Source organism: Mustela putorius, unplaced genomic scaffold, assembly GCF_011764305.1.
Source record: "Mustela putorius furo isolate JIRA1106 unplaced genomic scaffold, ASM1176430v1.1 tig00003867_pilon_pilon_pilon, whole genome shotgun sequence".
NCBI classification, from domain to species: Eukaryota; Metazoa; Chordata; class Mammalia; order Carnivora; family Mustelidae; genus Mustela; species Mustela putorius.
In genome coordinates this window covers 11,063,633-11,087,913 of record NW_025422019.1, presented here as the reverse complement: position 1 = coordinate 11,087,913, position 24,281 = coordinate 11,063,633, and the positions used below count along the sequence as shown (strand labels likewise).

The 24,281-nt window shown below is 38.9% G+C and overlaps 1 long non-coding RNA gene across 2 annotated transcripts in view; it reads right to left on the bottom strand.

Moving 5' to 3' along the window:
• LOC101683288 overlaps positions 1-23,974 on the bottom strand; it is a 35,972-nt gene extending 11,998 nt beyond the window's left edge. The window contains exons 1-3 of one of the 2 annotated variants that reach the window (XR_006602435.1): positions 23,790-23,974; positions 11,420-11,565; positions 6,211-6,279 (exon numbers count right to left, since the gene is read on the bottom strand). This is a non-coding gene — a long non-coding RNA (uncharacterized LOC101683288). The remainder of the gene's footprint in view (positions 1-6,210; positions 6,280-11,419; positions 11,566-23,789) is intronic. The other variant, XR_199983.3, reaches the window with a different exon arrangement.
• Positions 23,975-24,281: the final 307 nt, after the last annotated feature.

Sequence of the window (24,281 nt, the reverse complement as noted above, 5' to 3'; positions counted from 1 at the left end):
TCTAGGCTCTATAGCATGAGGAGCTCAAAATAACCAGGTAGTAGTCTCAACTTGGATTTTATTGAACATAGTATTGCGACCCTTAGAAATTTCCCTCCTGGGGACAAAAATCCCTAAATCAGTAAAGTTCCAAAACTGTGGGGATGGGAAGCAAATATTTGTGAGTCTTATTAAGCGCATTAGTGAATGAGTCATTCTTGTTCCCACTCTTGATTTTTAGACCTCAGTATTCTTGCTGTGAGGAAAACAGCATGATATATTCATCATAGGTCCAAAGCAAAAATCTGGGTCATCTGGGTGACTAAGTGGGTTAAATGTTCAGGTCAGGTCATAATCTCAGGGTCCTGGGATCTAGCCTCATGTCCAGCTCCCTGCTCAGTGGGCAGTCTTTTTGTCTCCCTCTCTCTACAACCTCTGCCCTCATGCTCTCTCTCTCTCAAATGAATACATAGAACTTAAAAAAAAAAAAAAAGCATCTATCATACCCAGTAAGGAAACAGTCCAATCTCCCAAGGTGTTGTCTTCTAAGGGGTGTCAAAAGCAACATATTATTCTTTATAACCAACTGCTTCAGAATGACATGGTAGATGTTATAATCAGTGACTTCCACACAGCAGGATTTCCAGGGAATGTGTCTTACCTTCTCATGCAATTCATTTCAGTGTTGAAAATCTGATCAAGCCCTGCCTCAACTAGAGTGCCAGTGTTTCATGCTAAAATGCCAATGCTGCCACCATTCCTATTGCCATCACTGACCAGAGGCACCTTCTTTTCTCCTTGTCCTACCGGCCAATTTCCTGTTGGTACTTCCTGTTGGCAGAAATCTGACATAAATGTACTAAGCAGCCTTCTTGCTCCATTGTTAGAGAACAGTAACTTAGACAAGTATGGAGCTGAGGAAAAATGAACACCATCCAACACAAGAGCAGTCTTCAAAGAACATTAGGATGACAAAGTCAGAGAGTCGTGTTATTATTCACTTCTCCTGATGTCAAAATTACTATTAACTATTTTATCCAGTTCTTTCCTGATCTTGAGCCCTGGCCCTCACCAAAGAGAAGGAAATGTCTAATTTTTTTTTTTCAAGGGCAAAATAGAGTCTTGGAAAATACAAAATGAGACTACTGTGATCAGTAATTTAAAAATTACTGAGCCTTTAATACAGACCACATGATTTTCTAGGCAGTTTATTTATGCTGTATCACTGAACTCAAGCAATCCCTTGGATAAGCATTATGATTGCCCTAATCGCAACAACGAGGAACCTGAGGTATAAAGAGTTAAACAATTTGCCCAAGGTCACCCAGGGAGCATATGGCAGAGCATGGATAGAAACCCAGCCTATCAAGCTCCATAGCTCACATTCTCAAATGCCAGGACTGCTCTGCCTCCAACCACATCTCCCTTTCCCTTCCAGTGCCTCTTATAACCAAGTAGACTTTTTTTTTTTTTTAAAGCAGTTTTTCAGGACTAACTTCAGATCATTGTCCCATTGAACTTTATTACCATTAATTCTCCCAAATGAATTCTTGAGTTAAATGAACATATATACTAGATACATAAAGTCCACACCCTCAGCCCGATTTCTTGTTATGTGAACAGGAGCCTAACAAATGGATACAATCAGGGCATAATTCCCGGCATATACAAGAAAACAACAAATAACTATTAATGAATGGATTAATCACATTTCTCTGCAAAGGTACAAAAGTACCCACCATGTTTCATATAAAATAAACCCACTTTTTTCAATATGGAGTTTAGGAAATTTCTTCAAATGGGAAATATTAGACATTTGTAAATTACTTTAACTTCCCCTTCTGCTCTGTACCAAATGAAGGAGAGCTACCTGAATCCCACATCTGTATTATCTGTATTTTAGAAGAGAGAAAGGCAAAACTTACCAACTCTTTCAAGGAAACTAGACCAGGTTATTAAGCTACAAAGCCCAAAATATATTATACTGATATTTTCTGAGGTCAGACACCATAGAAGCAATATATGAGGGATCCATCCCTAAGTAAGGATTTGACTTTTGGTGCCCTCTCTAAAGTCTTGAACACACTTTAATTATCTTCGAGTTATGAATAATATTGAAGCCAATTAGAATAAGGTTATAGTTTCAAGGGTGGACCCATAAAAAGAAGGCTCTGGTTCCCACAGCAAACACCAAGAGAGTCCTTAGACATGAGATTTCCTGGTCCTGGACCTATATATAATCATGAGTCCTGATTCTCCTTGTCCTTAGCTAATAGAAATTGAAATTGTAATGTGGACATTATCCCTTCATGAAAAAAAATTAATAATGAATGTCCTGATTGTCCTTCATCCCAGTAATGTATCTGGACCAAAATAAAAGACAAAGGAGTGCTCGGATGAAATTGATGTGATGGGAACAATGTCCCAAAGGGTTTTTTCTCCAAATCTGCTTTCTCTGCTTGTCCTCTTCTTTTCCACAGCTCCTTTTTTCCTTTGCGCTCTTACCCCCATGAACCTAAAGACCACTTCTCTCCCACCATCAGGAAGATGTTACTGACGTTACTTCCTTTTTCATTAGGCTCCATCGCATTTCCTCAGGAACTTCTCCATCTCTCCTCACCTCCAATCCTGACCTACCTAGGCAGCTGCCTCCCTATGGTGTTCCCTTCGAAAATGGTCCTTCATGGGCCACCAAATCCCTCATTCACTCTTGTGCTTCTGGTTTTTAAGATAGAAAGAAGTCAGACTGGGAGACAGTCTAATCATTCATTCATCTGCAGAAAACTTTAATTTGTTGACCAGTTACCCAGGTGTTGATCCTCTTCTAGTGTATCCCCAAAGGCATATCAGCTTTGCTTTGTTGTGTGTGTGTGTGTGTGTGTGTGTGTGTTTTAATGAAGCCTTAAGACTTACCCCTCATACCTAACTACCAGCTGCAGCCCCCACAGCAGGCATCTCCTTAATGTGACAGGCAAGTACATTATGCTAAGTAGATAATCACAACAATTAACTGAAAAGGTTATAATTTCATCCTGTTTGGTACAGTTGGCCTGTCAAAAATAATTATGTTAAAATAGATCTCAAGCCTCCCTCTGCAAAACTGAGGGGAAAAAAAGAAAGGAAAGAAAAGACAACAGCTAAGAACTTCTAACTTGGCCAAATTGAATGTTCTGAAATTTCACTGCTAACCAAGACACTGGAGAGATATTTAGCAGAAGAGTCCTTTCAACTCTGTTGGAGATATTCCATTTCTAGATCAGTGATGCTTAATATAAATACTGAATAAAACAGTATATGACAGACTTCCGAGTCACAAATCTTGACCAAAAAGGTAATCTCTCACCACTCACAAGGAAATAAGTAGAAAGACAGAAACAGTCCTATTAACAGTTCTAAATCCTACCTTCAGCTTTGCTTGTCCTCACGTGGGGCATCTTAGTTGATCTAGAGCTAGATATTTGCATTGTGGGATCTTGTCTCCACTCCCAATCCAATTAGCTAAGGGATTTGGAGCATCTCACTTTGTTCCTTTAGTTACCATATTCATTATTAATAAAATTAAGAGCTCAAAACTAGAGCACTAGTTTTAATTCTGCTAAAATGTGCTATATACTGAAGATAGACAAGAGTTCAGTGACAAAAGTCTGATTCATTAGCAGCATTATCACAGCCACTGGAAGATATTTTTCTACTTGATTCCATTTCTTCTGATTGCCTTCGATTCCTGCCATATTTCCTGCTATTATGGGTGGAACACAGATCACCACTATCTTCCAGTGCTTGACCTCAAAATCTTTCAGCCTAGCTGGTGAAGCAGAATCTAAACATATGATAGAATTAGCAAACAAATTAGAATATAGTAGACAAAATGTGTGAAATTACATACTAGCATCACAATACCTGACTAGTCTAGGAAATGGAAAAATCACTGTGGCTTATTATGGCATGCTTGGGAATTTCATACATTTTTTGTATATTCTAAAACAAACTATGTGTATTATATTTATATAAATTGGGCCCATATATAGTGTGAAAGATTACAAAAGTACAGGGTGGATAGCAAAGAGGCAAATGAGTCTTTTCAGTGTACGAAGAGGCACTTCTTATAAGTTTTCTTCTTCCATGTTTTTTAGGCCATTGTAATTTATACCCTAGAATCTGAGGATGCACTCACTGCCTTTTTAATTTATTTCTTTTCAAAATTGTCCCCATTAATTTTCGTGTTACTTCACACGAATCACAACAACAAAAATACAATTATTGTCTATTTTCAAGTCCTAAGTTCAGTTGTACTTCTGACTTGCTTTTATGCAACTGTTCCTTATGCTTGCTACCAAAGTAAGCTTTGTCTGGCACTCTTAGAGGCCACAGCTCACCGAATCAACTGGTACAATTCATTGCTTATTCATGTTCCTTCCCAGGATGCTGGGAACTCTGTGAGCACAAGGATTCTGCCATATTTACCTTTAAACCCTAGCATGGAGCACTGGGTGTGGTGCATCAACAATGAATTTTGGAACACTGGAAAAAAAAGTTTAAATTAAATTAAATTTTTAAAAAAAACAGCTCCCATACAGTGTTTATCATATGGTAAATATTAATAACAGCCACTGCTGGATTCCTTTTTAACAACCATCCTTCCCCCTTTGTAATTTTTAACAGAACCTGGATTCCATTAAAACACTCCCCCTTTTCCATGTAGCTGTGTCCTGGAAAAGAGAGGAACCCTCACACCAGTCCTATCAGTAAATACATTCTCAAGAGAACAGTGGTCTCATTCCTTTTGCCAGTGATTGAGGTCCAGTAGTACTTGGGAAGGGAAATTTATTTCACACAACAAAAAGTTCTGGGGCATAATATTTCTTTTTTTTTTTTTAAGATTCTATTTATTCATTTGACAGATAGAGATCACAAGTAGGCAGAGAGGCAGGCAGAGAGAGAGGGGGAAGCAGGCTCTACACTGAGCAGAGAGCCCAATGCGGGGCTCGATCCCAAAACCATGGGATCATGACCCGAGCTGAAGGCAGAGATGGGGCATGATATTTCTAAGGTTAGGTAGCTCAGCAATGAAATGATTTTATCCAAGACCCAGATTTTTTCCATCTTTTCCCTCTATCATCCTCAGCAGTTTGGCTTCGTCTTCAGACCAGATCTCCTCTGTGTGAAAGGTTGTGGGTCACTCACAAACAAGATAACACAGACCTTATTTTAGCTAATGAGTTCTTAGGAAATGTCTCGGCATTATCTTGAAAGATTTCTTTTCTTACCAATAAAAATAGACACAGAAAGAAAAAAAAATCAGTCTCCTCTGCTATATATTTTCTTCTTCAAATGTGACATCCAGAACAATGGCTGCCATTTTATAATCCTAAAAAGATCCAGTGTGGACACATGGCCACCATGTTGAGGAGAGCAGAGAAGAGCAGAAAGAGAGAATAAACCCTGTGGATTCAACCAACTGTGACAATGGTCCTCATCAAGGGAAATGAATTTCCCTGTTTTTGTTCCATTATCTAAGGGTTTTTCTTACTGCCAAAGTCACCACAAGGAGCATAACAATAATTCTCTTGAGGAATGAATACTTCCAATCTTATAGAAATTACTGAGGTTAAGAAAGGAGAATTACTGAGTTTAAGAAATTTTGTCTAACCAGGATTTTTCAACTTCTAACACCATTGGCATTTTGAATGAACTAATCATTTGTAGTGTGGCAGTACTGTGTCATATAGGCTGCTCCCCAGATTCCCTGGCCTCTACCCACTAGATGCCAGTAGCACCCCACCTCTCAATGGTAGCAATCACAAATTTTGTCAAAAATTGCTAAAAGTCCTCTGAGGGGGAAAATTGCCCCGGTTGAGAAGCACTCTACACTTCTCATGATTTAAGCATATAAATTTAGAATCCGAGGATGAAATGATTTCTCAAGATCACATGGCTAATAGACATGTAGAAGGAATAGAAATCCGTGCATACCGATCTTCAACTATGCTCCTTGTGTGTCCATGCCTTGTCTCACCTGTGAGCAACTGTGTTTAACAAATTAATGAATCACACAACACTATATGAATGAAATGATGAAGTGTATTAATGTTGGGCTTGCCGTTGGAGACCAAAACTCAAAGCAGAAGTGTTTCAAGCTAGATGTTTCTTTTTTCATAGAAATCCAAGCATGGGAGACAGAATTGATTTATTATAAGATCCTGCCTTCTTCCACCTCCTTGTTTTACTAACCTAAAAGTGCAGCTTCTGCTTCCAAGTCCTTAGTTGTTTCAATTCTGGCCATCATCCTCACATCGGTCCCTAAGAAGAAGAAAAGGAATCAGGAAGTATTCATGGCATCCCACCTTTAAAAGATATATCCCAGTTCCCGCCCGTTTCTACATCCTACCATGGGCCAGAACCTAGCAGTCTTCATTTGGGGCAGCTCTCTGTTCAGCTAACATAACTGTTCTATTACTGAAGTAAAAAGGGGGAGAAGATATCAGGAGCCAATGGGCAGCCCCAACTACAGGAAGAATGAGAAGGTTTGGAAAGGAGAGAGTGGAGTGAAGGAAGGCAGAAGGGCAAAATAAAACTGAAAAATATTAGCATAAACTGCCTGGATCCTAGTAGATCTTCAATAAAAATGAGTTCTCTTTCCTCTTCCAATCCTCCTTTGGAATTGATTTAAGTGCTATCACTAGCTCCCTGTCTAGAGGAGAAAGAGGACAATTATTTAATAGCACAACCTAAATGCAACTAAACTGCAGGCATTAAAATTAAATGTAACTTTCCTGGTATTTTTATTCAAACAGGGAACTAGGGGCTTCATCTCTTTGTCTTATTTCTGACAGCACTTCCGTGTGTAATGTGATTATTAGTATTTTTTTTTTATTCTGGAGTTGTATCCTGCCGCTTTCTGACATTAATTCATCATGTCTGCTGTGCTTACAGACTTTCTTTCTAAGCTGGTTATCCAGGAAAACTGTAGGAACGCTCTGTGTATATATCATGCTCATTTCATAGCAGATGGAATAGGAAATGCGTTGCAGGGCAGATGGTTGTTAAAGAAGTTTGCTGGTCAATCACAACCTATGTGGGCTTTTTGTTTACAAGTCAGATCAGGCACTGAAAGGTAACATTAAAGGAATTGCCAGAACAGTTTATATTGTTCCTAATAAGAGGTTAAACTAAGTTTTAGTTTCAGATTTATAAGGAATAATTTCATTTAAGTTTCTGGCACTTAGGCAACTATGTATCTAGGGGGGGAAAACCCTCATTTATTTGTATATTTATAAAGGAAGTTTTCAGGGAGTGCCAGACATTGTTCCAAATGCTCAAGGAGGGGAACCTGGGTAGCTGAGTCAGTTAAGCTACCAACTCTTGATTTCGGCTCTGGTCATGATCTCAGGGTCATGAGATCAAGCCTCAGTTGGGGACTTCACACTGAGCGTGGAGTTCACTTGAGATTCTCTCTCTCCCTCTGTCTGTCCCCTCCCCACATGCACATTCTCTGTCTCTCTCTTTCTCTTAAAACAAAAAAAAAAAAAAAAAAAAACAAGGATATTGTATAAAATTTGGGGGCCAAAATTGGGGACAAAATGAGAGGTAGAAGTAAATCTCTGAGAAGTAAGGCTCTAAGATCTCCATGTAGAACATACTTCCTAAGAGCCCAGTCTCAGGTTGGCATCCTTCCTCCTCACTCACATAGCAGTATACCCATGACACTCTCATGGTACATTCCACTCAGAATCACTGTCTGGTTCCCTCTCCTATCCTCTCCTTCCTTTGAAGCTATCAAATAGAAGGATTGTCTTAAATTCCTCTCAGTACTCTGCATTCAGCACTCAACCAAAGTTAGTTAGGTAAATAAAGACTTTAAAAATCACAATAAAATTTTGTTTTTATTTTCTTTAATTCAACAAAATGTAAATAGTGGGCACATACACTGAAAATTATTGGAAGAGACAATAATGGAAATCAGAGAAACCATGAAGGCTTCAAGATAAAAGTAATGGGAATCTTTAACCAAACAAAGGCATTGGCCCTTTCTCGCAAGGAACCGTTACTACTACTCTAGAACATATTCATGAAACTAGAAGCTGGTTTTTTGAAAGAATCAATAATATCGATAAACCACTGGCCACACTAATCCAAAAGAAAAGAGAGAAAGCCCTAATTAATAAAATTATGAATGAAAAGGGAGAGATCACAACTAACACCAAGGAAGTAGAAACAATCATCAGAAGTTATCATCAACAGTTATATGCCAATAAGCTAAGCAACCTAGATGAAATGGATGCATTCCTAGAAAACTATATACTCCCAAAATTGAACCAAGAAGAAATTGACAACCTGAATAGACCGATATCTGGTAACAAGATTGAAGCAGTGATCAAAAACCTCCCAAAAAACAAGAGCCAAGGACCTGACGTATTCCCTGAGGAATTCTACCAAATTTTCAAAGGAGAAATAACACCTATTCTCCTGAAGCTGTTTCAAAAAATTGAAGCAGAAGGAAAACTTCCAGACTCTTTTTATGAAGCCAGCATTACCCTGATCCCCAAACCAGGCAAAGACCCCACCAAAAAGGAGAATTTCAGACCAATAACACTGATGAAATTGGATGCTAAGATTCTCAACAAGATCCTAGCAAACAGGACCCAACAGCACATTAAAACGATTATCCACCATGACCAGGTGGGATTCATCCCTGGGCTACAAGGATGGTTCAACATTCACAAATCAATCAATGTGATAGAACAAATCAATAAGAGAAGAGAGAAGAACCACATGGTCCTCTCAATTGATGCAGAAAAAGCATTTGACAAAATTCAGCATCCGTTCCTGATTAAAACGCTTCAAAGTATAGGGATAGAGGGCACATTCCTGAACTTCATCAAATCTATCTATGAAAGACCCACAGCAAATATCATCCTCAATGGGAAAAAGCTCACAGCCTTCCCGTTGAGATCAGGAACACGACAAGGATGCCCACTCTCACCACTCTTGTTCAACACAGTATTAGAAGTCCTAGCAACAGAAATCAGACAACAAAGAGCAATAAAAGGTATCCAAATTGACAATGAAGAAGTCAAGCTCTCTCCCTTCGCAGATGACATGATTATTTATATGAAAAACCCTAAAGACTCCACCCCTCAAATACTAGAACTCATACAGCAATTCAGCAACGTGGCAGGATACAAAGTCAATGTACAGAAATCAGTGGCTTTCTTATACACTAACAATGAAAATACAGAAAGGGAAATGACAGAATAGATTCCATTTACTCTAGCACCAAGAACCATAAGATACCTGGGAATAAACTTAACCAAAGAGGTAAAGGAACTATACTCGAGGAACTACAGAACACTCATGAAAGAAACTGAAGAAGACACAAAAAGATGGAAGACCATTCCATGCTCTTGGATCGGAAGAATAAACATGGTCAAAATGTCTATACTGCCTAGAGCAATCTATACTTTTAATGCCATTCCAATCAAAATTCCACTGGTATTTTTCAAAGAGCTGGAACATATAATCCTAACATTTGTATGGAATCAGAAGAGACCCCGAATCACTAAGGAAATGTTGAAAAACAAAAATAAAACTGGGGGCATCACGTTACCTGATTTCAAGCTTTACTACAAAGCTGTGATCACCAAGACAGCATGGTACTAGCATAAAAACAGACACATAGACCAGTGGAACAGAGTAGAGAGCCCAGATATGGACCCTCGACTCTATGGTCAAATAGTCTTTGACAAAACAGGAGAAAATATACAGTGGAAAAAAGACAGTCTCTTCAATAAATGGTGCTGGGAAAACTGGACAGCTATATGTAGAAGAATGAAACTCGATGATTCTCTTACACTGTACACAAAGATAAACTCAAAATGGATAAAAGACCTCAATGTGAGATAGGAATCCATCAGAATCCTAGAGGAGAACATAGGCAGTAACGTCTTCGATATCAGCCACAGCAACTTCTTTCAAGATATGTCTCCAAAGGCAAAGGAAACAAAAGCAAAATGAACTTTTGGGACTTCATCAAGATCAAAAACTTCTGCACAGCAAAGGAAACAGTTAACAAAACAAAGAGGCAACCCACGGAATGGGAGAAGATATTTGCAAATGACAGTACAGACAAAAGGTTGATATCCAGGATCTATAAAGTACTCCTCAAACTCAACACACACAAAACAGGCAATCACATAAAAAAATAGGCAGAAGATATAAACAGACACTTCTCCAATGAAGACATACAAATGGCTATCAGACACATGAAAAAATGTTCATCATCACTAGCCATCAGGGAGATTCAAATTAAAACTACATTGAGATACCACCTTACACCAGTTAGAATGGCCAAAATTAGCAAGACAGGAAACATGTGTTGGAGAGGATATGGAGAAAGGGGAGCCCTCTTACACTGTTGGTAGGAATGCAAGTTGGTGCAGCCACTTTGGAAAACAGTGTGGAGATTCCTCAAGAAATTAAAAGTAGAGCTTCCCTATAACCCTGCAATTGTTCTACTGGGTATTTACCCCAAAGATACAGATGTAGTGAAAAGAAGGGCCATCTGTACCCCAGTGTTTACAGCAGCAATGGCCACAGTCGCCAAACTGTGGAAAGAACCAAGATGCCCTTCAATGGACAAATGGAAAAGGAAGATGTGGTCCATATACGCTATGGAATATTATGTCTCCATCAGAAAGGATGAACACCCAACTTTTGTAGCAACATGGATGGGACTGGAAGAGATTATGCTGAGTGAAATAAGTCAAGCAGAGAGAGTCAATTATCATATGATTTCACTTATTTGTGGAGCATAACAAATAGCATGGAAGATAAGGGGTGATGGAGAGGAGAAGGGAGTTGGGGGAAATTGGAAGGGGAGGTGAACCATGAGAGACTATGGACTCTGAATAACAACCTGAGGGTATTGAAGGGGTAGGGGGTGGGAGGTTGGGGGAACCAGGTGGTGGGTATTAGAGAGGGCACGGATTGCATGGAGCACTGGGTGTGGTGTAAAAACAATGAATACTGTTATGCTGAAAAGAAATAAAAAATGAAAAAAATTCACTTCAACTTGTCAACTTACTTGCAATGTCAAAGGCAGAAGCCACTCTAACATGGTTAACTAATTCCATCTTCAGCTAGTGAATTCATGGGTTGGCAACTCCTTAGCACTGGCTTTTTTTTTTTTTTTTAAGATTTTATTTATTTATTTGACAGAGAGAGATCACAAGTAGGCAGAGAGGCAGGCAGAGAGAGAGGAGGAAGCAGGCTCCCTGCTAAGCAGAGAGCCCAATGTGGGGCTCGATTGCAGGACCCCGAGATCATGACCCGAACCGAAGGCAGCGGCTTAACCCACTGAGCCACCCAGGCGCCCAGGCGCCCCTAGCACTGGCTTTTGAAAAGTTACCATTTTCTAAAAAAATGCGTATGTAAGAGGTACCTGCCTGAGTGGTCACTGTCTCCTCTTTACTCTGGTGGTTCTACTGTCGTGGGATGGATGAATTCCCACTGCATGACAGGCTGGCAGCCCAACAGCTGCAAATGTCATTGTGACATGGGTCCCATCAGGTGAGACTTCACAGTGATCTGGTAGGAGATGAATTAGGAATGATGAAATGGTAGATTACTTTGTTTTATAACAAAACAAAACAAAAAAGCCTATGAAACCAGGTGAACTATTTGTGCAAATTTAGCACATTTTGCAGGCATTAGATTGTGATATTAGAAACACTTAAATTGGCTTCAAATTCAGCACTTGAATCCTTTTCCCTAGCATGCTATATTGTGTTTTACTCTGTATTTCCAACATATTAGGAAAAACACTCAGAATTTGGGAGACTTCCTTGTGCAATGTGATTGCAGTAACTAGATTTTGGGAGTAGTTAGTAGACAAGCAATAGAGCCCTAGAGCAAGTCAACATTAACTTAGGTCTCCTTTCCTTCTCTCCATCATATGCTCTGTTACTTAACTTGTAATTGACCATAAGATGTTTTTTGTACTTCTACCTATTTAATGTCAAGTGACCCTTTTGAAGAAAATGTTTTTGCTTTATTTTTTTTTAATGGGCTAGCCATACACTGACCTGCTATTTCATGCTTTTATTTACTTGTCCCTCTTTTTACCTCTCATCCTTATACAGTGGGCACTTATAGCATCTCCTCTTGTGCACAACAGCACTAGTATTTGTCCTGAAAGGCAAGGTAAACACATATACACTTTTTGGCTCAATCTTACTGAGGTATTAACTGAAATATTTCCTATTGCTCCACAATAGGTGACTAGAAACCAATGGAGAGCACAGAGGCATGAGCAGTCATTATTCCAGAAAGAAACCCAACCAACCAGTGAGAGACACCATCTTTAGGATATTTGGAAAGGTCACTAAACAATTTCTGGGGGAGCCTGTGTGGTTCAGTTGGTTAAGTGTCCAAATCTTGATTTCAGCTGAGGTCATGATCTCAGGGTTGTGCTATAGAGCCCTGCCTTGGGCTCTGTGCTGGGCATGGAGCCTGCTTAAGATTCTCTCCCTCTCCCTTTACTCCTCTCCTCCCCATCTCTTAAAAACAAAACAAAACAAAACAAAGAACAAAAACAAACAAACAGCAACAACAACAAAATTTGCTATTCCATCTCAGTCACAGCCCATCTTCCATCCCATTCTGTATTTGAAGACTAGGAGGACCAGAAAAAGAATAGGAGGACAGCAGTTCTGAGTTACTGGCTCTGTGTAGCTCCTGGAGCTTTGCCCTGCCCTCTCTGGGAAGGAAAGGAAAGGATTCTTCTTTGAAAACAAGGTAGATGGGGAAGCTCCAGGAAATTTCATTTGTAGAGATTGGAGCTGTCCTCAGGGTGGGTGACTGATATCTTATTCCATGATTTGATGTTTGTCTATGCAGCAGACTTGCTGACTTGCCTTTTAAACGTATATAAGCAGAAGCAGAAACAGAAAAAATGCTGTCAGGACAGAGATGAGATGTGACACTTCGGTCTAGCAGAGATGTGTGAGTGTGCACTATGCCAAGGAGAGTGTGCATGAAAGAGTACAGCTTGAGCTGGATTGCAAGGATCTTATCCGAGAAGAAAGGCAGGAGGATTTCATCATCCAAAGGTGGTGAGGCATTCTTCAGGAGTAGAGCAGGGTTATGAATGTCAAACCAGAATCTCCCATGTCAGACAATGGAGAGAGGATACATATGCCCCTCCAGAGAGTAGAATTTGGATACAAAACCGGCATCTCTGGCCAGTTGGGTTTAGCCAGAGACACAGTAACCTCTAAGGTAAAGGACCTGACAGCTGATTTTGAAAGTCACATTCTTCCATTTCTTCTTTCTTCTTCCAGATTCTGAACTTCAAAGAAGAGAGATGAGAAGTGAAAACGAAGGGAAGGTGAAAACAGACCATAATTCCCTCATTCCAAAGGGTAGAGTGGGAAGAATCATGAGTGAACAGTTCATGTCCCCATTCCCAGTGAGATCTCCCAGCCTACAAGGCATCTGGAATGCCACTGCAGGGGGAAAGGAGAAGAGACTGGAATTGAAGTTACACTGGACTGGACTTTGATTTTATAATGTGAAGCCCTATTAGTTTATTTTATTTTATTATTATTTTTTATTTGAATGTAGTTGACACACAATGTTACCTTAGTTTCAGGTATACAACATAATGATTTGACAAGTCTATATGTTATCCTCACCTCAAGGCGAACTACTATCTGTCACCATACAATGCTATTACAATACCATGGACTATACTCCCTATGCTGTATGTTGTATTCCCATGACTTGTTCATTTCCTAACTGGATACCTCTGTCTCCCACTCTCCTTCACCCATCTTGCCCCCTCTCTAACCCTTCCCCCTGGCAACTGTTTATTTATGGGTCTGTTTCCACTTTTTTTGTTTGTTTTCATTTCTTTTGTCTTTTAGGTTCCACAGGTGAGTGAAGTCATATGTTGTCTTTCTCTGTCGCAGAGACTCCATTTCACATAATACCCTCTGGGTCCATCCGTGTTGTCACAAATGGCAAGATCTCGTTCTTTTTTATGGTTAAGTATTAAGCCATTTTTAAAATTTTATTTATTTTTGATTTAAAACAATAATCCATTTATATGTTGCAATGATCTGAACAATGACAACATACTATCCCATCTCATCTTTTCCATCTCCTATGGGTAACAGGTTTTACCAAATTCCTGTGATTAATTGTGCAAGTCCTTTAATTTCCTAATATAAAACATATTCTCATTCTTTTTTGTTTGTATAATATTTCATGAAGTGGATATATAACATTTTCTAACCTAAACATTTTAATACCTATAAATTACCAAAAATCTATAGTATCTACCATATATTATTTCAGATTTGACAAAGCATGATTATAGGCAATTATTTTTTTTAAAAAAAATCAAGTTTATATCCTACTAAATTCTGCTTGTTTAACAAAATTTTTCCACAAAAATCTATGTCCTTCTTCAAACTTTATGCTTAGTTTTATATATAAAATCTCTTCTGTATCATAGCATCTCCAACTGAGCAAATTTTAAACTGGATTAATAGTCTTCTCCCTAGAACACGTGCATATTTATCCTACAATTCCCCTCTAAACCAGAGTCGGGTGAGTACTGATGGCTATGAAGCAGAGTGCAATGTTTCCATCCAGCTCTCCCTGGCAGCACTGAACAGTCATATTGAAAGGCTGGTTGATTTAAAGGCAAGTCATAGCCTTAGCAATAATAAGGATATAGTTTCTCTCTTCAAACTCTGCTCTGTGGGGGTGCCTGGGTGGCTCAGTGGGTTGGACCTCTGCCTTCAGCTCAGGCCCTGGTCTCAGGGTGCTGGGATCAAGCCCCAGGTCAGGCTCTCTGCTCAGCAGGGAGCCTGCTTCCCCCTGCCTCTTTATCCGTTTTTGATCTCTCTGTGTGTCAAAAAAATTAATAAATAAATCTTATAAAAAAATTCTATTCTGTCAAGAACTGGGTAATATCTGGCATGGAACCCAAGTCCAAGTCTTCAAAGTCTATTTAGCCCCACCCATCTCAATTCCCCGTGAGGGGTTCCTAAAAGAAAATTGCACAAAAGAGAGGCCAAGCAAGTTAAAAATATTAATTTGATGTGTTTCTTACAAAACCAGAGTCATCAATTAGTGAGGTAGGCTGAATTTTGTGGAGAAATTCTATTTGCTTAAGCCTCATGTAGACTTCATAAATCCTGTTAAAGCATCCATGAACTTCCTTTGCCTTGTCTCAAGAACACGCTTCTGCCTTTGAGTCTGATGATGGAAAATGTCTACTCCACAAAGACCGTACTAAGATAGTGTAAGAGAAATCAATATCTGCCTTAATGCTCAAAATAGGGTGAAACACTTTTTCTAGCAGAATTAGCACTGACCTCTCCCACCACTTGCATGGAGGAGGATAGTGAGATTCCTGAAGGACCATTCTTAATTTACTGGAACTCTTTTATGCCTAAATGTCAAAGTCTCTAGACTTTGTTTTGTGTTTTCTTCAGATCTGCTAGAAACTACTTTATGTTAACAATATTAAAATAGATGTTGGATAGAAGATCCATCTTAGAGAGGATTTATGTAGTAAAAAATTAAACTCCAGGGACAGATATCAGGAAATAAGTCACACCCAAAATACAGCTTTGGAAGGTACTATAATTCAAATGCACAGAGAATGGCATACAATGTTACATCTGTGTGTTCTTGCCCAAAAATGCATAACTTCATTCTAATCATGGGAAAAGATCAGATCAACCCAAAGTGAGAGACATTCTACAGAGTAACTGAGCAGCATTTTTCAAAAGTGCCAAGGTTTGAAAGGTAAAGAAAGACTGAGGAAGTCTCTTGGATTTGAGGGGGCCAAAGAGACCCACAAATAAATGCAGTGTGGGGTCCTGGATTGGATCTGAGAACTGAGAGGTCGTTTGTGGAGAAGTGGTGAAATCTGAGTTCAGAATGTAGTTGAGTGAGCAGTGTTGCACAAAAGTTAGTTTCTTGATTTTGATCATTGGACTATTGCTGTATAAGGGTTAACATTGGGAGAAGCTGGGTAACAGGTATACAAGAATTTTCTGGATTAATTTGCATCTTTTCTAGAAGTCTAAAATTAATTCAAAATAAAAAACTTAAGAATAGGTAATATGATATATATATTTATATATTTCTCTCTCCCTCTCTTTTTCTCTCTCCCTCTCACTCACACACACACACTGCATCCTGAAAACACTTCTGCTACAAATCATGTTGAAAATCTAGGTAAGATATAATAGTCTATTCTAAAAGAAAAAGCTGAAAGCCAGAACAGGAAGCATGAAGGGCACTGATGTCAAGCTTTTCTGAGAGAATTTGCTGATATCTATCATTGAGAATAGTGGTTCTAAAACACCATTGTGCATGAGAACCACCTGGAGAACTTGTGAAAACATACTTGGCTGTGAGTTTTCTACTGTCAGTTTCTAACTCACCAGCTCTGGGCTGGGGCCCAGAAATGTGCATTTCTAATGAGTTCCCTGGTGATCTGTATCACATAGTTGCCTGGGTACAGAGAACACCCACTGAGAATCAGTGAAGTGTGAACTGGGAACTGAGAGATCAGGTGCCAACAAGACTTCATCCCCACCCCTCCACCTACAGAGCTCCTGCCCAGGTTATTGTGACAGCACATTAAAAAGACAAAACAAAACAAAAGAACAGACAAAGAAAGACAACCAAGGATCATTTCTTTTTTATTTTTTTCTTTCCTTATTTGAGAGAGAGTGCACATGCATGAACCCCAAGAGGCAGGAGCAATAAGGGCAGAGGGAGAGAGACAATGCCCAGCATGAGCCCCACAAAGGTCCAGTCTCAGGACCCTAGGATCATGACCTGAGGCAAAACCAAGAAAGAGTCAGATGCCCAACTGACTAAGTGCCCCAGGTGCCCGAGACAACCAAGTATCATTTCTATTGTTCATCTTACTTGAGCTATCAGAAGCCTTTGCCACAGATGAGTGCTTTCTCTTCCTGAAATATTTTCTTAATTTGGATTCTAGAACATACTCGCTTGACTTTTCCCCCTAATTTTAGTAGCCATGACTTTCAATTTCTCATGTGTTCCCTCATCTTCCAAACTTTAAATATTAAAGTCAATTGAGGCTCAGTCCTTGAGCTATTTTGCTATTTACACTTTATTCTCTGAGTGGTTTCATCTAGCTCCACTGCCAAACAGAAGCTTATACTAAAACTTGTAATCTTATACCCCCAGGTCAGACCTCCCCAGTGAACTCCCAATTCATATATCCTTCTGTTTTCCTCAACATTTCCACTTCGATGTCTAATAGATTTACAACATTTAAATGAACTTATTCATCTCCCCCTCGCCTGCCTGTCCCACAGTGTTCCTTATCTTAGTAAGCAGCAATTCAAATTTTTCCTTGTTTTTCCGATAAAAAGAAAGTTGGATTTAGTTGCTCTGGTTGGCATTGCATTCTGTGGTCTCCTAGTGGCTCTACTTGCTTTTCTCCATGCAGCAAATGAATTGTATATGAGATCAAATTTAAATTGTAATTGAGATCATGCCAAACCTTAGTCCAGATCCTACCAAGGTCAATATCCTTTCAAAGTTAAGACTTATTTCTGATCACCTCCCTAATGCAAGTTCTTACACTCTCTTTCTGCCCACTCCAATCTACTCTCCTTGTAGGTCCTCAGACATGATGTGCATATTCCTGCATGGACAAGGACTTGCCTCTCTGTCTATTCCAACCATTCTCCTCCCGTTCTTTAATCATTCAGGGCTCTATCCAAATGTTGCTTTAATGGGCTTTCCATGTCTAACCTAGATAAAGTTGCGAGCTTCTAAAACTCCACCTCCCTTTACTATGCTTTACTGTTTTGCACGGCACTTCACACAAACTCAAATGCTATGCAATCAATCACACACTGTGATTGATTTCCCATTTTCTATGGGAAAATAGACAACTAGAACATAAATACATAAAGTCAGTATCTACGTCTATCACATTCACTGTTCTATTCCCACACCATAAGCACTTCCTGGCATATGATAGTTGGTCAATAAATATTTGCTTAATAAATGAAATGACCCAGATTGCAGCTCAGGCAGGTGGATGAAAAAAGTCTCCAAGATGTGTTGAGAGATGTAGAAAACGAAAAGAGGAGGTCAAATATTTACCTATTTGGAGTTCTAAAAGAGAATATGGGTACCTGTGTGGCACAGTAAGTTAAGCATTTGACTTGTGGTTTTGGCTCAGGTCTATGGGTTTTGGTAAGTGTATAATAACATGCATCCACGATCATAGTATCATACAGAATAGTTTGATAAAAATTTTCTGTGCTCTACCTGTTCATCCCTCCCCCCTCCTTAACCCCAGGAAACCAATGATCTTTATAGTGTTGACATAGTTTTGCCTTTTGCAGAATGTCATGTCATTGGAATCATACAGTATGTAGCTTTGTCAGATTGGTTTCTTTCACTAAGTAACATGCATTTAAGATTCCTTCATGCCCTTTCATGGCTTGATAGCCCATTGCTTTTTAGTGCTGTATAATATTCCATATTCTGGATGTATCACATTCATTTATCCATTCAGCTACTAGGGACATGTTGGTTTTTTCCCAGTCTGGGCAGTTATGAATAAAAGTGCTATCAGCATCTGTGTACAGGTATTTGTGTGGATGTATGTTTTCAATTCATTTGAGTAAATACCAAGGAGCACTATTATTGTTTGCTTTTAAGAATTAAAAACATTTTATAAAAAGAATTGAACATAACTTAATGAAGATACTTACTAAACAGGCTTATCATTTATGGTTTCAATATTTATTCAAATTAGTTTTGTTTTTCATGAATTTAAATAATATTCATATTTTGTGGATTTTAACTCAACTACAGATTTGTGTGCCCCAGTAAGTCTTTTTTTCCCTCAGTCTAAGTGTTTCCAAACAACTACCAGCACTATAAAATAAACAAGCCATTTTAAGCAGAAAAGGGAAAGTTTTTTAAAGCGTTTGCAATTACAAAGTATAAAACAAATGTCTTTAATTAGATCAAATGTATAAAGAAGTGTCATTTAAATATTTAAATTATCATTTCAAATATATAAAACAAAACTGAATGGGTTTACCAGAAAAAGCTGACAAATCTACACTTCTCTCCATAACTGGTTGATGAAACCTACCCTCTTTACCACAGAAAATGAAATATCAAAGATGAAAGCAAAACATAGCCCTTTATGTCTTTGTACACTAGAGTTTCTTATTTTATTGGACTTTGGCCTGAAATAACTCCAAGACATTTCTTTTGCCCTTCTTCTCCCAATTTGTATTATTATATCATTTCTTCATTGTCAGATCAAATTACACTTTTATTCTGTTCTGCATTCTAATCGCCACATTTTTCTTAGTCAAACTTCTACGGTCAAATATTTTCAAAGCTCATTATCTGTTCTATCTATTTGGTTTCTCTATTTACTCTGGCATGTTTTATTTAAATTTCTTTCTGTCTAACAATCTACCTTTTGCTTAACTATCATTTACTAACTACTCATATTAAATTTAAGACGTCATTGTTTATTTTAAGCCAACTCCTTATTTAAAAGTTATATTGTTAAAGGTTTAGAAAATTAAAGAATAACTAAATTGTATCTAAATAAGTCCTATGATAGCACTCACTATATTTAAGCCATATGATACAAATCACTTGATTCAGGGCTTTAGGGAAAACAAACATATTTATGATAATAACTGATTAAATATATAAAACTTGCTTGTGGTTGTGGGAAAACAAGGCATCTATTTTTTTTTTTTGGACCATAATGTTGCATTTAGGTTTATGATATATTAGTCCATATGATTCTCTCTCTTAATATTTTAATCGAATACTAGTAATTTGAAAAGAAAATAAGTCTCAACCTTCCTAGGAGCCATCTGGAAAGAAACCTGGTATGTAGACAAGATATTATGTAAGAAATTAGAAATTATCCACAATTTTTAAAGTCCTGACTAAAATTCCTCTTTCACTTTTTTCACATTATATCTAAATACAGACTTTAAAAATATATAAACATCTACTTGCTAGTGGCTGGAGGTGAGCCACAACAATCTGAATTTAACAAGCCCTCTGGGTGATTCTGTCACATGATAGGCTTTGTCATTCATTCTCAGCAGGACAAAACTGCCTAGGAGGATGTGAAAATTGTTTCATGGGTGTAGACAAACTTTAGGCATTACAGTGCTTATGCCAGAGCGTTGCCCTCCATAACAAAATCGTATTCCTTAGTATTTAATTTCATGGGGAAGGGGTGCGTTAATGTCCAAAAAAAAAAAAAAATCTCCTTATGAGAGCCTAAGGGGAAAAAGTTGGGAAACATCAGCGTAGATTGAAAAGCGTAAGGGTCCCATAAAAGACCTTGTAGATCTGGAACCTGAAAGGAGAATAGGACTGAGAAAATTTAATGCAGAAGAAAAAGGGGCTTAACAGCAAGATCCCTGCCTACTTCCGAATTGCACTGGCCAGAGTTCTTCTAATACAAAAACCAGCTGTAAGGGTGAGTGAGGACAAGGGTAGGATCCAAAACTTTAGTTCTCAAGGTATTGGGTTGGTTCACTTACCTCAAAAGGACAGAAATAGTTATTGTCACAGGAGTGAGTAAAATAAAATCCTAGCTAAAACTGCTGCATATCAAGAGCACTAGATAGAAGCAGCATTGACCATCAGATCCAAAGTGCTCGGATGAGTTCTACTAGTGGAATCAAGATACTGACAGTTCTGGATTCAGGGGAATCAATATGTTTGGAGAATGAGTTCCAATACAGAGTGAAAAAAATTCAAAACATATAGAAAGAACAATAGAAAAAACCTGAAGTTCATTTTAGGTACTAATTGCCCAGTTGGACGGGTGTGTGTGTGTGTGTATGTGATATGTACAAATAATGGCATGAATCAATATGCAATCTGTTATTACTAGTCTATTCCTTTTTCAAATACAGCGTTCACCTGTTGCTTGTTGACTAGTATCTTTCCACCATCATTGGGGTTCAGTAAATATTTGTCAAAGGACTGAATCAAGGCCTGGGTGAGATAGTCATTGCCATCCTTGATAACCTAGCTTTCTGGTAGGCCAGTTTATACTAAACTTATTGGACAAGAGATATTTCAAAATCTAATGAAATCTGCAGCTATGTATATATAGCTGTTTGTGCATGATTTCTGGGGATTTCTGGGGATCTCCTGTTGCCTAGAACCCTTCTATAGAAGAACTATTGCTGTTAGCACCAGAGAAGTTTGATATTTTCTGAGTAATTACTCCTAACTGATTAACCCCAAAAAACACTTTCTACCATATGGGAAAATCACGTGGACTAATTATATCTTTGTGGTAGCATTTAAATTTGATATTCTTCTAAGCCATTTTCTCCCTTTTGCCTTGATATAGTGGTTCCTCTGCTACAACTAATAACCGGAATTTCTCACTAAGAAACCAGGCAGTCAGAGAGGTTTTTGTCAATCAGCCCATGAACACTCACAAACTGGACCAATTTTATGACCAGAACCATGACCCAAAGCAAAACATGCCTGATATGAGGAAGTGGAGATGCAACATGGGAGGGTTGGGGGTAGGAAAAGAATAAATGAAACAAGATAGGACTGGGAGGGAGACAAACCATAAGAGACTCTTAATCTCGCAGAGCAAACTGAGGGTTGCTGGGGAGGAGGGGGGTTGGAAAGGATGGTGGGGTTATGGACATTGGGGAGGGTATGTGCTATGGTGAGTGCTGTGAAGTGTGTAAACCTGGCAATTCACAGACCTGTACCCCTGGGGCTAAAAATACATTCTATGTTTATTTTAAAAAATTAAAAAAAAAAAAAAAAAAACTTGTCTCTCCCTCCAAAACAGTATGAAGACCTCAGACCCCACCCAGCCTGTGAAATGTCTACTTTAAACTTTGTAATCATATTTTCATAGAACTCTTGGGAAGAGCCACAAAAAGAGCAGAAGGGAAGCCATGTTAATGCAAAGCTGTTCTCCTTCATTCAGTCCCCCTTTTAGTTACTTTTCATACTGGCTAAATCTTTTTACAAAGAGTAATTTAAGAAGTTCTAGGTACGGAGGTGCAAAGCCAACTGCACTCTATTTAAAGAAAGAGAGTCTTAAGTGCTGTAGTCCACGCACTGGGCACCGGGGCAGGTCAGGGGCTTGTAAATCTCCTGCGTGTCTAAGGAAGCAAGCTCTGGAGCATGACGGATGTGTAACAAGCCTCTTATGAACCTATTTCTGGAGCTATGTCTACTTACAGAGCAAGAGGCCCAGAACTGTGTGTTACAGCCTTTGGTCATGCATTCAACAAGCTTATGAGCACCATCTGTATGCAAGTCACTTTGTGTAACTTGCATGATTTAGAACACGGAGTTACTAAGAGCTGTTGCCTGGATCGATCCTATGTGAAGACAGAGGTAATGACTGTTATTTTATCATGATTTAAAGGATGCTACCTGACCTTCTCTACCCAAAACTATCACTTCTCATGGCCTGGTGTGGCTTGATCCATTCCTTTTCTGACTTCATGTTGGTGTATTAAGAACCCTCTCTTTGGTTAAGGAACCCAAAGAAGGGAAGTTTCAGTCAGTCTTCAACAACAACAGGAGCAATTCTAACACCTGCATGAGCATCTACTCTATCTTAGCTCTGTGTTTCCATACATAGATCCTAGGGATGACTCAATAGCCTTATAAGATCTTTCCCTTTTGCTAAAATTAGCAAAGCAACCAAAGAGCTCTAACAGACAAATAACTGACAATCAGTTAAGCAGATTAGTAATTTTTTCCCCACGACCTGCAGCCCATGCCAAGATCCCAGAAATATCAGACATAAACAGCTAATTTTATAGTCTGGGTACCATAAGAATATTTGACTGATTAGAAGAAGGTTTAGAGAGGAGCAATTACCAAAAATGATGCATAAACCTCAACAATGGGCAAAAGAGAGGAGCAGGAACTGACAAATTGAGAAATCACTCATTCAGCCAATATTTATATAGTACTACTCCATGCCATGCCCATGATAAGTGCTAGGGATACATCAGTGAAGTTGACAACCTCACCAACCTCAAGAGTGAGAGAGTCCGAGAAAACACACAAACAGTAAAATCAATACTGCAATTATTGCTATGAAAGAAATAAGGCAAATGAAAGGGTACAAAGATACTTTAGCAGTGATGCAACCAGAAAGTGACCTTGAACATAGGGGTTCTATACCACTCAATACAAAGTGGGACACTACAATGAGGAAATAGCATGGATGCAAGGGGAGATAAAGGAGAGGATAAAAGAAAGTGAGAAATGGGGGCACCTAGGTGGCTCAGTCGGTTGAGCATCTGCATTCAGCGCAGGTCATGATCCCGGGGTCCTGCCATACAGCCTCAAGTCAGGCTCCCTGCTCAGCAGGGAGTCTGCTTCTCCTTCTGCCCCTCCCCTGCTTGTGCTGTCTCTGTCTCTTGGTCTCTCTCAAATGAATAAATGAAATCTTTAAAAAAAAATAAAAGTGAGAAATGAGGAAGGAAGGCTATTCAGCCATACTTGATTCCATCTATAACAGACCTTGAACCTCAAGGATACAGCTCCCAGGCACTCCAGGTAAGGGTACAATGTCCACAGGGGGCTGGGACCCATAAGGGTGAATCTCCCAGAACTGATCCAACATCCTAATAAGGGCTAACAATGAAAATTTGAAGACATGTATGATGGGGAAGATCAAGGAACAACAAAACTCATACACCGTGGACAGTAAGTTGAAATAAATTCCTAAGTACCTGGATCCAACCTGATGCTTCACATGTTGGAGGGCGAATGAAGTTATCCCAGCCATTACTTCCAACACCTGTCTGTGCAGGACTTTGTTTACCTGACAATTTATACAGCCTAACATGATTCTGGATTATATGTTAACTGTTTAAGGCAGGAAGACACAGTGTGTTTCAATTAAAAATGCACTAGGTTACAGAGCACCTGAGTGGCTCAGTCCCTTGAGCAACTGACTCTTGGTTTTGGCTCAGGTTATGATCTCACAATGCTGAGATGGAACCCCAGATGAGGCTCCCCACTCAACATGGAGTCTGTTTGGGATGCACCCTCTCCCTCTCCTCTGCCCTTTCTACCACTCGCACTTTCTCTCTTTCTCTCTAAAATAAATAAATACAATCTTAAAGAAAATACATCCATCCAAAGAAATACCATCATAAAAAGCATCATGTGGTTATAAAAAGAAATGTAGGAGTGTTATATGTAGCAATCAGTTGTTTTCT